The following is a 13,101-nucleotide window of genomic DNA, read 5'->3' as shown; positions in this document are numbered from 1 at the left end:
TATTATTTTCAGCGTTCCACTCTAATTATTCTGGGACATATGCTTATTAAAAGTGTTTGTCATGTTTAACTTGTAATTATTAATTTGGCTGTTGTCACTCCTCATACAAGTGACAGGTATTCCCATCTAACTACGGTGTAGATTTCAATGTTGCTGAACAAGGAATTAATTACTTTTGAATAAATAATTTCCTTGATAGAGACTTTTGCTTCAATGCCCCTGTGCCGTGTCAAAGTAGAAAATTTCCCTAAATTGTCATTCTTTAAAACATACACTCTAAATTTTTATCAAGCATACATCTCTCAATTGTGCCTCTATGAATGTTTTAATAGGTAACATACAGTACAGGTATGTAACTTACAACCTGTATCTATTTAAATAAGCATTTAAGTGAGTATTTGTGTAATTTGAATATTGCCTAACATTTACAAAATATTTTGTATTTTATAACATTTTGTAACTTTTTCTGCTATGCCTGTTTTCAGTTGAACATTTTATGTATTTTATTTTTGGGGCTGTTATATCAGTTATTTTTATTAGTTAAAGTTGAGATTGGAAATACAAATTTTAAATACATCCAGAGCTGCTTTTAAACAAAACTGCAGCACATTATCCTGTTGTTTAGAATGATTTTTAAAAGTTATCCTTTCTGTCCTTTTACGTGTATAACTTTGTCTGGCATGGGATTGTGCACTCTTGTTTACAATTATGTTCTGTTTGTTAAATGTATTATCTTTCTGTCTTCTGGTGTGACTTCTGTTATTAAGCACACTGTGGTTGTCTTCTTCCTTGACTAGTAAAGTACTTAGATTTTCTGCCCCTTTCAGGATTTGCTGTTTGTCTTCCGCATTTTGAAGCCTAAGTGTGGTTAACACCTAGTTGTTGTTACTTGTTTATCTTTTTTAAACCATGCTTCATATTTTCTGTGTCCTTGAGTTTCTTTTATGAGTCTCAGTGATGCTGAAATGCTCATGGCTCTTGGTTTTGGCATTAGAACTGCTGAATTATTTGCTCCCCTTCCTGTACTTCAATTACAAATATGCATGATCTTTGAGCACAGTCCCCGTCCCCAGTTCTTAGTATCTCTAGTTTTTTTTTAATTTCATTTTGAAAGATGATTTTATTCTTCTTGCTTAAATAATATTATATATAAACACAATGAAATGGGCAAAATATAATAAAACAAAAAAGTCACATTGAAGTTGGACAAGGAAAACCAATACAAGAGTAAGAGCCCGAGAAAGGGCACAAGAATCAAAGACCCACTCGTTCACACTCTCAGGAGTCCCATAAAAACACTAAACCAGAAACTACAATATATATGCAAAGGCCTATTAATTTTCTCTAGGCTCAAAGGCAATCTTCCTTTATCTTACCAGTGTTTTTCTTCCTTTCCAATACTTTAATTATCTTTAGAATTTCCATATGTTTGCATGTTTACCAACTTATGTTTACATATTGCCAACTGTTTCCACATTAAAGTTTCATGTCTTAACCACAGTTATTTTAAATTCCTTGACCAGTAATTTCTGAATTTGTCTTATCTGGCTGTAACTATAACAGTTACATTGTCTCTTTTGGAAGTGCTTTGTTTTCCCTTGTTTTCATTTTTGTTGAAAGCTGGACTTGTAGTGTTCTCAGGAAATGAGCTTTGGGTCTTTGGCTGGAAGACTTAACCTTATTCTAGCTGGAGACTGGGTTGTATTTCATGGTTGATACTAACTAAGATGGTCAAGTCTTCCAATTTCTCTTGGGTCTTTGGTGGTCTTACTCTCACAGTATTGCTTTAAAAGGCTCTGCATTTTTATATGTCATAGCTAAATATTCTCTTGGTGTGCTGGCGACCTGCAGAGATAGTGCTTTGCACACTCATTGTGCACTGTTAATGGGTTTGTGACACCAATCTGTGGCTGTAACATATATCTTGAGGCTTCTCAACTTCTCTCTTAAGAAAGGCTGAAGAATGCTACATTTCAGGCATATACCCTCCCAACACTTAGACCTGGCTAAGGAAATATCTTTTCTCCTGATGTTAGGATTTACTTTTGAGAATGTTCCTGACTATGCTTATCAACCTCTTCTCTTATCAAAGTACAAGAAATCTCCATACCCAAAAGCCACGATTTCTGGGAGTTTCCCACTAATACCTTTGTTCATCAAAACAGTCTTGTAAATCATATATTTTCTGCCATGTTATATCTATAGCAGCTACTGTCCAAATAAGCCTATCCCTGCTGTCAACTTTGCTTTTCTTTTCAGACCAGAGTAAAATGATTTGATCTTGATATTTGGCTCTCTAATAGGCCCAAGAAAAGATATTTGTGTTTCATTGTAAAAATTTATCTTATTGTATGTTATAGTTTTGATTTCCAAGTTCTTACTTAGCCTGACAGACCATTCAATGCTAACTATTGTAATCAGTTATAATGCATTGGGCAATATCATATCTACTTCTACATTAGATTAATAAATAATTTGATTTGGGGATTTGTTTGAATTTTCTCTGAGTACTATTTCCCTCTCATCCCCTCAGCTAATGGGAATATGGTGTTTGTTCTCAATATGAGTTCTGTTGCTATTATCACTTTTGTATGCTTTCCCCCCTTGGTTAGTATTGTCTGTGTTAGTGTGTACTTACCTGTGTGTGTACCTACCAGTGCAGGTGTGTAAGCACATATATGCATGTGAATGAAGAGGCCAGAGGTTGACTTCCAGTACCTTTCCCAGAGTCCCTACATTTCACTGTATTGCCTGATCACCCTTTCCTAGGGAATTCACCTGTCTACTGCTCCACAGCATTGGAATTACAGCAGCATTTGACTGACGCTGGCTTTTAACATTATTGTCAGGATGCAAATTCAGATCCTCATGAGTGCACTGCAAATACTTCACAGAGTCCCTATAGTCATAACACATACCAGGTTTTTGAGTTGTAGATACAAATTTCATCTCACACAGATAAAAATGTATCTTGGTGCATAGATGGTCCAGGTTCACAAGTTGGAAGAGGCTGAAGTGTGTTTCTACTTTAATTTTGTATTCAATTCTATATGATATTAAACCTAAAGAAAATTTAGGTATTTGGAAAGCTTACACAAAAATTCCAATAGCATGTATTTAAATGAAACCTTCTTTGTTAATTGTGTTTGCACGATTTCCCTTTTTCTGTGTTCTTTAAATGATGGAGGTGGGAATCATGTCTACTTCTTGCTTGTTCAGTTACTCTTGCTAAAATATTCCCTACATCCATTTTCGGCTTCTCAAAGGTAGACAGTAGGATGTTCCTGACACAGTGTGGACATTTGGTAGACATATTAAACATTTCCCTCCTTTACAAAGGCACAGTCAAGTGAGAGTAGATGACTTCATTAGACGGAAAAAAAAATCATTCAATTAATACATTGTTTCTCTTTTCTTAAGAATCTGACTTTCAAAACTGCACAAATATCTAGGCACAAGGTTGAAGGACAACTTTTATCTTGGAGACTTTGATAATACATATTATACTGAGCAGCCGGAATAGTGATATTAGTAAATAGCTTATAATTTTTGAATTTTTAGTTATTAACCCCAACAGGTTAATACTATATTTTATAATAATGATAACTATTTTACCTATAGGATAAAATCCTTTTTATTTAAAAACAAAAATTTAGATATACTTTATTTTATTTGAGGCATAATGGCACAGAACTACATAGTCCCTGACTTCCCTGTATTCAGGGAAATGTATACAGCCCACCTGTATTCAGAAAGCTTCTCTTCTTAGTTTTAACTTATTCTTTCCTTTATTCTATACATTTCACAGTTCATAATTGGAAACCACACAAAATAAAAGTTAAATTTCTCAAACTGTTAGACCGACTCCCAAGCGTCACTAGGGCAAGGGATTTGAATGGGTCTTTCAGGAAATTCAGAGTGTATCTGAGCCCAGGACAGTTTGCATTCTATACAACAGTGCCCCATAAACATCAATTAACTGACATAACAACCTGGGAACTTTGGTTCTATCACATCTACTTCACAGATAAAATGATTGCAACATGTAATCAAGCTATTCAGGGTGAGATACGGAATGCTTTCCCATAAACAGGGAGACAGAGTCACAGGTTTGGACTGAACAAAATTAAAAGAAGCTTGATTTGCAGCTACTCTCATTTGTGATCTTTTAATTCAGTAAATATTAATTTAGTTTTTGCTGTTTGCAAAGCACTAAGTCCTGCTTGCTTCTCATGCAAGTTACTCTTAGTTCAACCTTTTTAACCCTTTTTCAGGTGCTTGCCACCCAGCTGGATCAATAGCATCTTTTCTATTGTGGATTCAGAAACAGCTGCTGTTAACTTTACAGTTGCCTCACTTATTCTTTTCATGGCATCTATCTCCATCCACATGTGCATACTTGTGAGTTCAGAATATATTTTCTTGTGTTTAAACTAATCCTGTCCTGCCTGTATCCTGAAATGGGTGGTTTCGGCACTGACACGTTATCTAAAACCTCACATGTCAACACTTCTATACCTTTTTCCTTTCTAACTTTTCCATTTAAACATCACCTGCCCTCTTTCATGTGTTGTCCTATTACCCCATGCTGTCAGTAGTCAAATCCCTTGAGAAATGTTCTGAAATCCATTATGGAACATTCATTTATGACAAATTTCCCCCTACAATTTTACAAAGTCCTTTGATTCTATCCTATCAGTTTCTCAAGAAACTTAATACATGACTCACTTATCTCCATATCTTTCAGAAGCTAAATGTTTTTAGTATCATGTAAATCATTTAAAGATCTTCCTACTAGTATTATTGTTCACATCTTTGAGTTCTCATCTCCTGAAGCTTCCTGGTTCTTTTTGACAACATATTTTTATGACTTCATGTTTTTCTCTTTTCCCTCTAGCTGCTACTTCTCCATAACCTTTGTAATTCCATTCTCTGCTTATACCTGCATCTTTGAGAAGAAAATATTCTGTGTCCCTGCTCTTATAAACTGAACTTATTCATCTGCATAAGTACTCACTGCTTAATAAGATAGTTGCAGTTTCCTTTGTGTTCTCTTTCTCTCTCTCTTCTCTCTGTTTCTTTCCTTTTTCTTTCTCTCTCTTTCTTTCGTTTTTCTCTCTCTTTCTTTCATTTCTCTCTCTCTTTCTTTCGTTTCTCTTTCTTTCTTTCTTTCTTTCTTTCTTTCTTTCTTTCTTTCTTTCTTTCTTTCTTTTTCTTTCATCTTTCACATCCCAAATCTAATTTTCCCTCCCTCCTCTCCTCCCATTTCCCCTCCCACATCTGCCCCCCTCCCAAATCCACTCCTCTGTTTCTGTTCAGAAAGGAGCAGGCCTCCCATGGGTATGAACAAAGCATGGTATATCAAGTTGCAGTAAGACTAAGCACCTCCCCTTGTGTTAAGGCTGGGCAAGGCTATCCAGTATGAATAATAGGTTCCCAAGAGCCAGCCTAAGCATTAGAGACAGTCCCTTCTCCATTGTTAGGAGGCTTACAAGGAGACCAAGCTACATAGCTGCCATATGTTCAGGGCCTAGGTAGGTCACAAAATATGAGTTGTGGATTTCTTAATTGTACATGGAATGTTGTCGTAAGAAAATATGTACTTAAGAGATGTGACACCTTTTCATTTCCACTAACCTGGATTTTATTCACATTTTGACAACCAATCCAATCAATTTTGGTTAGTTTGAATTCTGATGTGTAGCAACAATAGTCTCTGGTTTGAGGTAGCGTATAATCCCTTATGCTATCAGGCCATCACATGAAGCCATGTGTAACAGGAATGAAACCTTGTTGATGTTAGTTGTGAAAAGTAGACACTTTGGCATCCTTGGCAAAACTAGCTGTCTACTTATTTATATCATGACTACGGTAAGATGTAATAATCTCAAAAAATATTTTTAGAGGTTTATCCTTTTAGGAACTCATTTAGTTTTCAGGATTGCTATCCTCTACTTAGTCTGTTGATCCCACAATTCAAAATCTGCCTCACATGTTGAAATGTGCCATCTATTTGACTTAATGGGATTCCAAGTTCTACTCAGGTTTTCATGTATAAGTCAGAAGACCTCCTCTCCAACCTATATGGGAGGTCCAAGTCCCAGCTGCTTTTCCTGTGATATTTATGCCATGAATTGAAACCCAACCCCAAACTAAGGGTTTTTTTTTTTTTTTCAAGACAAAAGAAGAACACATTCAAATTCCTTTTTTTCTTATTTTTGTGTTTTAATTTTACACATCAGCCATGGGTTCCCCAGGCGTCCCTCCTCCCGCCCCCACCCCCACCTTCCCCAGTTCCCTCCCCTCCATTCCCATCTCCTCCAGGGCCAAGACTCCCCTGGGGATCCATTTAAACCTGGTGGATTCAGTACAGGCAGGTCCAGTCCCCTCCTTCCAGGCTGAACAAAGTGTCCCTGTGTAAGCCCAAGGTTCCCCTATATACAATAGACAAACAGGCTGAGAAGGAAATCAGAGATACATCACCCTTTACAATTCTTCAACTTCTTATTTTACTTTTTGTCACATTTGAACCTAAATTGGCCTAGTTTAACCACCAGATACAGCATAGAAGGGATACAGCAGAGTTCATCAGAAAGAAGGTGGAGCCACAGGTGTGAAAATAAGGTGAAATTCTTTGTCATTATCTACCCTTACATGATCTTGGTTTTGATTTTGATAGAGAAGAACCAGGTTTTTCCTGGAAGGCTGTCACTTTCACATATGAAACAGACTGTAACAGGTACATGTTCTCACATACTGTTTCAAACACCACAACTAAGGTAGCATCAGGGAAGATTGGGTTTATTTCAGCCCACAGGATATAATATGTCCTTGAAAGAAGTTAGGGCAGGCACTCAAGCAGGAACTGGAAGCAGATATCATGGAAGAATAATGCCTCCTGGCTCACTCACAGGCTCATGCTTAACCAGTTTGGTGAACAGTGCCCTCTGTGGAAGGTGGATCCTTTTCCTTCAAGTCATCAACAAAGAAAGGCCCACCCCACCTTCAACATATGCAAAGGACAATCTCTTCTGGGAACTGTCTTAATTGAGACTCCTTTCTCTGGTGATCTGAGCTGTGTCAGTGTCATAGTTAAAGGTAAGTAGGATAATACTTTTGTGTCACTCTTACTCTAATTCCTAGCAGAAAAACGAAGGATAGAAAGACTCATTTTCCTCCGTAGCCTCAGAGCATTCATCTCATCATGTAGAAGACATATCAGGAAAGCTCAGCTCATGACTGTGGGAATATATGGCAGAAGTTGCTCACATCACTCCTGGGAAGGAAACAGAGAGTAAGGCCAGAACCAAGGAGTGAATGTTGCCTTTAAATCACATCCCCAGGGACTGATGACTGACTTCCATCAACTGAGATCTATGTCCTGTAGATTCCATATCCTTCCAAAACAGTCATTAAGATTATGAGACTGTTGAGAACATTTCAGATTTAAATCACAACATTACACTTTGGACAGTAAAGACTCCTGGTCATCTCTTAATGCAAAATTATTTAATCTAAATTCATACTCTTAATAACTCAAAAAATCTTTACAGTAATTTTTGACAATCAGTATAAATTCTTAATCATCAACATCTGTAGAATTAGGCAGGAACTTATAGGCTTTCAACATATAATGTGACACAAAGCATTCTCAGTCCAAAGATTATGGTAGCTAGAGGAAAGAAGGAAGAAACACGGTTAGGCTAAGACTGAAGCTCAGAAGAGCAAATATTAAATCATGGAGCTCAATGCTCAGCTTCCATAGCATGTGTTGATGTCATTAGAACTACAACTGGTTGGCCAGCTCTCTCCCTCCAGCCCTGCCATTTGAAGCAGATAGGTGATCTCTCTCATACTGCTGCACTGGATACCTGCAGCTTTCCACACCAGATAGACCACATTCCTGATACTTACGTTATAGCTGCATCTCCTGGATTTTCCATTGCACCTGACATTTTACCCTTACAATCCCGCACATTATCTTGTGGAGTACCCCTAAAAGGGAATCTGACCCTGCTTCACCTTTCCAGTTCTGGAAGACTTACCCTACTACTGTAGGTGGAATCCTTCATGACCATACAACTCTTCCATTGTGCATGTTTGTAAAAGTAGAATCAATGAATGACAATAACATTTGCTCATGGAGGGAGTTGACCTTCCTTCAACATGTTGGAAGTAGCACTGCCTGGCTGATGAATCCTGAAACATTCTCCCATTTAGACATTACTGATTAAAGAGGACATCCTGGTGTTTTCATCTTTTCAAGAAAGATGGTTTCAAATGGCATCACAGAATTACACTCCTGAACCTGCAATTAGAGGGTTTTGGCCAAAACCCTGTTGGTCTTAGTGCAAAGTATTTGGATTCTCTTTGATGTCACTGGTTTATTTAACACACATGTCCTTCCAGTCCATAACTTTCAACTTAACTCTTTCTGGCCAGAGTGTATAATGTCTAAATATTTTCATTTCATGTTCATGGATACCATATATCTTGCTAAAAGTATCAAGCAATATTCATACCATAGCTTGAATGTTAGCTGTGTGTAGCCAGTCATATACATGTCATAGCCTGAATGCTGTGCAAACAACAACACCCACACCACAGCCTGAATGCTAATCAGCAATGCCCACTCTGGAGACAATGTGGTATGTGAAGTCCCTCTCATTTACCAATTTATCACTATTCAACTTTAAATTCAACCTTCTATGTACATAAATAACACAAACACACACACACACACATACACAAACACACACACACATTATTTTCCTTCTCATCTTTTATCATCTTTTTTGTCAATATACATTGAATGGACTCTTGTGTGTAATTCCATATTCTGATTTAGAACCACACAGGTATTACAGTTCTTGAATTTCCATAGGGTACTTCTCTAAACAGTTAAAAATTTCCCTCACAAACTGGTTTTAAAGGCTGAAGATCCCCAGGGTTGTATTCAGTCAGTGCAATGAGCGAGCCTTGTTACAGCTGTCCATCTGTCTACATTATTACTTTTGTATCAGTATGACCACAATGCCTGGCCGAGACTATTTAATCTGTCTCACCATTTTAGAGTGTTGTTTCAGACTGTCACACAGATAGCTCATGATGGAGCACTTCAGTTCATGGCAGAGACTGAATGTTGTGGCAGATGAAGAAGCAGAGAGTAACCATAGAAGCAGAAGCTGGGTATAACCTTAAAGTCCAAAGTCTAGCGATCTACCACCATCTAGGTTCCATTTCCCAAAGTTTTCCTGTTCCTGAATAGTACCAGCATCTAGTCAATGAAGTTTCAATTCAGGAGCCTCTAGGGGAAATATCAGATTCAACCATAACATAAATTCTGTTGTATTTTCCCCATGCTCATGCCTCTTAATTTTTGTCAATCATTCCTCAGAGATATAAGAAAAATAATCAAATAATATTTCAGGTTCATCCAGATCAATGTGTTTTGACATTATCATGTCCCTTGACTTTATACCCTCTTCTGTGCAGCACATGGGAGTATTGACAGATGATGCCATATGATAGCTAAAGTGATTCTCTGTCATAATGTCCATCCCATTTATCATCATAGGTGTATGTTTTAACAAGGCTTCTTTGGAATTATCTGCTCCTGTTTTTAACCAGCAGGCATTTGTAGTTCTATAATATGAAGCTGTAAGAGCTCACTGAGTAGAAAAGTTAGTGCAGAGTCTGGCACACAGCAAATATCCAATAAGTGTTAATCATTAATGTTATAGAAACACTGGGTCTTAATAGAGTATTTGGCACATATTAAGTATTGAAAAGTCTTTGAAGTAGCACCACTTCAATAATTTGAACAACAAAACAAAACATGCTCTACTGAAGACTCTTCATTAGTAAATTCAATTCTGTGCCTTTTAAACACATTTTATTGGTACAGCCGTAATAAAATTAATATTTATTTCATTTTTATTAGCAATTAAAGAGTTTTCACAAATTTGATGATTGGTTTGGTTGTGTATAACTTTATTATAAACAGTATGTGCCAGTTGCTCAGGGAAGTGCATTCTGTCTGAATTTTGTAGGCTGCCAGGTCCTTATTCTGCTTCACTTGCCTGGATTCACATCTTCATCTGGGGTTTTCTTGAAGCTGATTTGGCTGAGGCTCTTCAGTGGACGGACTTGTCTGTCCTTAATTATTCAATGACTCTCTCTCTTTTTCTATAAGATTTGGCTCATTAAGGATGTTCTGGCCTACTTCTTTGGGGGCTGATTCCCAGACAGTGTTTTCCCTGGAGTGAATGATTATGATGCTTCTGCCTGGATTACACTTACCAACATCCTTTGGTAGATGCTATGTAGAGAAGACAGAGTTACTGTGCCCAAGGTCTAAATGCATTGAAATGTGATTACATAACAAAGAGAAATGATCATCTACATCCAGACTGCAGTGATTCACATGATGTAAAATTGGTTCATCTGGGAACTATGCTTCTCAGAGACTCTACTTAAAATTGGAAGTCGTCAGTGTGGTAACCACTGTTACTTTTGTTAAAGTAAGCAAAGTGATAAGTTGGCACAAAAATGCCTCTTAGCTCCAGACAGTCCTGGCTTTCTGCTCATGTCTACCCAGCTTCTTTTTCTGGTCTCTGACCTCATTGAGCAGATATGATATCAACACCATGAAGAACTCCATGATCTACAGAGTCTTTGTCACAGAAAGTCCTTGTTTTCTTGGTTCTGTCTCAACTCCAGCTTGATGCGTGGATGATTTGTCTAACAGAGTCTGAGAGATCCCTTCCCTGATCTATTTACACTATTTCCTGGACTTTCCAAGATTCACATTTAACTATTTCAATTTCTGTGAATCTAACCTCTTCTGTAGTTCCCTATAATCCTTCCCATATATCCAACCCTTAATGAACCCATTTTCATATTGTTGGATTCTTCTCTTCCTCTTTGAGCCACAGATAGGAACATTAATTCTTCCATGTGATTTGTAAGTTTAATATATGAAGAGGGCTGTGTTGTGAACTAAAACAAAAAAAAATGAATGTCTTCAATTATGTTTCATAAAATGAAATGTATTTCCAATATTTTATTTCTCATTAATTTATCTCTAGTTTTTCACATTTTTGTGGTTTATAAATATCCTTCAGTTACAAGTCATATTACACCTTTTATAGTAGAATTTGATAAAGACTATGAGTTTATTTTATATGTAAATAAATTAAAACCACTTTAAGTTATTTTTGTCATTCTCATTTTACTTCCTTTCCAATCAACAGTATTCATTTTTCATTAGAATTATGGACTATTTTCCACCACACCTGTCTTACTTTCTTGTGCACTTGAATATTTTTACCAAATACTAGGCAAAAATAAATGGAAATAAAACTCTGTAAATATTAACTCACAGAGTAAATTAGAGAAATAGATTTTGAAGGCCTATAAAGGTTCAAAATATGTCTTGAATTTCCAGTGACTTTGAAATGAAAGATCAATGAAGGCTTTCCTTCCATTCTTTCATGTGCACATTCCTGCACCAAAAGAGCAGCAGTTCTTTATAGTTCTTATTGACACAAGATATGTGTGTATCTATTCTTTATACTTTTGATTAGCAAGAGATAAGAGTGCATTAAGGAGTTTATTGGTAAAAACTAATATTTGTTTTGTAGGAAGCATTTGGTCAAATATTATAATTACCAAAATATATCAATAAATTTAACCAGTAGAAACAGCCTTTCAACATCTAGTCTTTAAGATATAATGTTATGCACTACAATGGACCGAATAGCAAGTCCTCATGTTTTCTAAGTTAAAATTTTAGCCACTCTCAAGTTAGGATATCAGACAATTAGATTAAGATATATCCCAGTGGGCATTGTTAGTGTACTTTTACAGAGAACCCAGAACTCCCATAAATTACCCACCCTCCATCTCCCACAAATAAGAGGGGCCTTTGCCAGACACCCAATATGAAGGTTCCTTTATCTTGAGCTTTTGAAATTAATAAATGTCAAGAATAAATGTATGATATTTGAACCTCCAGTATATAGTACTTTTGAGATAACAGCCACAGTGTAGTAAAACTTTTCATGTATTATACACATACATAAATAAACACACAATAGGGTTTCATTCCATGGCAGGTTTTCTCACTATGGTCTGTACCTTGTTTTGTATTTATTTGCACATGAAGTTAATGAAACACTTTAACCAAAGTGACTACATATTTTTTCTCCTCATCATCTGTTGTTGTGAAAATGAAAATAACACAGTGGGCCTCAGGAAAATCCACTGCTGATTAAGAATTATTGTTGATGCTTTGTAGATGTAACTTTCTTGTTAAATAAGAAACACAGAGCCAAATACAGAGATAATAGCCGAGAGGTCAGAGCAATAGCTGAGAGCTGAAAACCTTACCCTTCACTGCTGCTGCTGTCTTTCCTCTTCTCGAGAGGCCTACTTTCTGTGTGTTTTTCCTTTTTATAGACTTCCTTTTCTGCCTTCTCATTGGTTGTAAACCCAGCCACGTGACCGCTCATCACTGCCTGTCTGTACAGACCTCCAGGTCTTCTATGGTTGGTATTAAGATTTAAGGCATTTGTCTCCATGCTGGCTGTATCCTTGAACACACAAAGATCCACCTAGCTCTGCCTTCCAAGTGCTGGGATTAAAGGCATGCACCACCACCACTGTCCAGCTTCTGCTATGGCTTGCTCTGACCCCAAGGCAACTTTATTAACATAAAAATAAAATCACATTTCAGTACAAATAAAATATCACCATAATGCTTGGATGTCAAGTTGCTTAAATTTCAATACCAACCATAATATGCATTGGCCAGGTGACCTTAGAAAAATCAGTCATATTGTTAGTGCTTTTTGACATGAAAATAATGATATTAGTAGTCAGGTAATCTTAGCATAGCAATCATTTTATGATTGCACTAGGGAAAACTTGAGTTAATAATTGAAAATTATATTAATTAATATATTTAATGAAGTATAAATCATTAAGAGTTTGTATATGATATACAAGCACAATAATATTTTTTGCATTTTGAAAATTGAACTTAGAATTATGTTCAAGATAGAAATTAGCCATTACAAAAATAAAGAAAAAAGAAAA

Source organism: Onychomys torridus, chromosome 17, assembly GCF_903995425.1.
Source record: "Onychomys torridus chromosome 17, mOncTor1.1, whole genome shotgun sequence".
Taxonomy (NCBI): Eukaryota; Metazoa; Chordata; class Mammalia; order Rodentia; family Cricetidae; genus Onychomys; species Onychomys torridus.
This window is presented reverse-complemented; position numbering follows the sequence as displayed.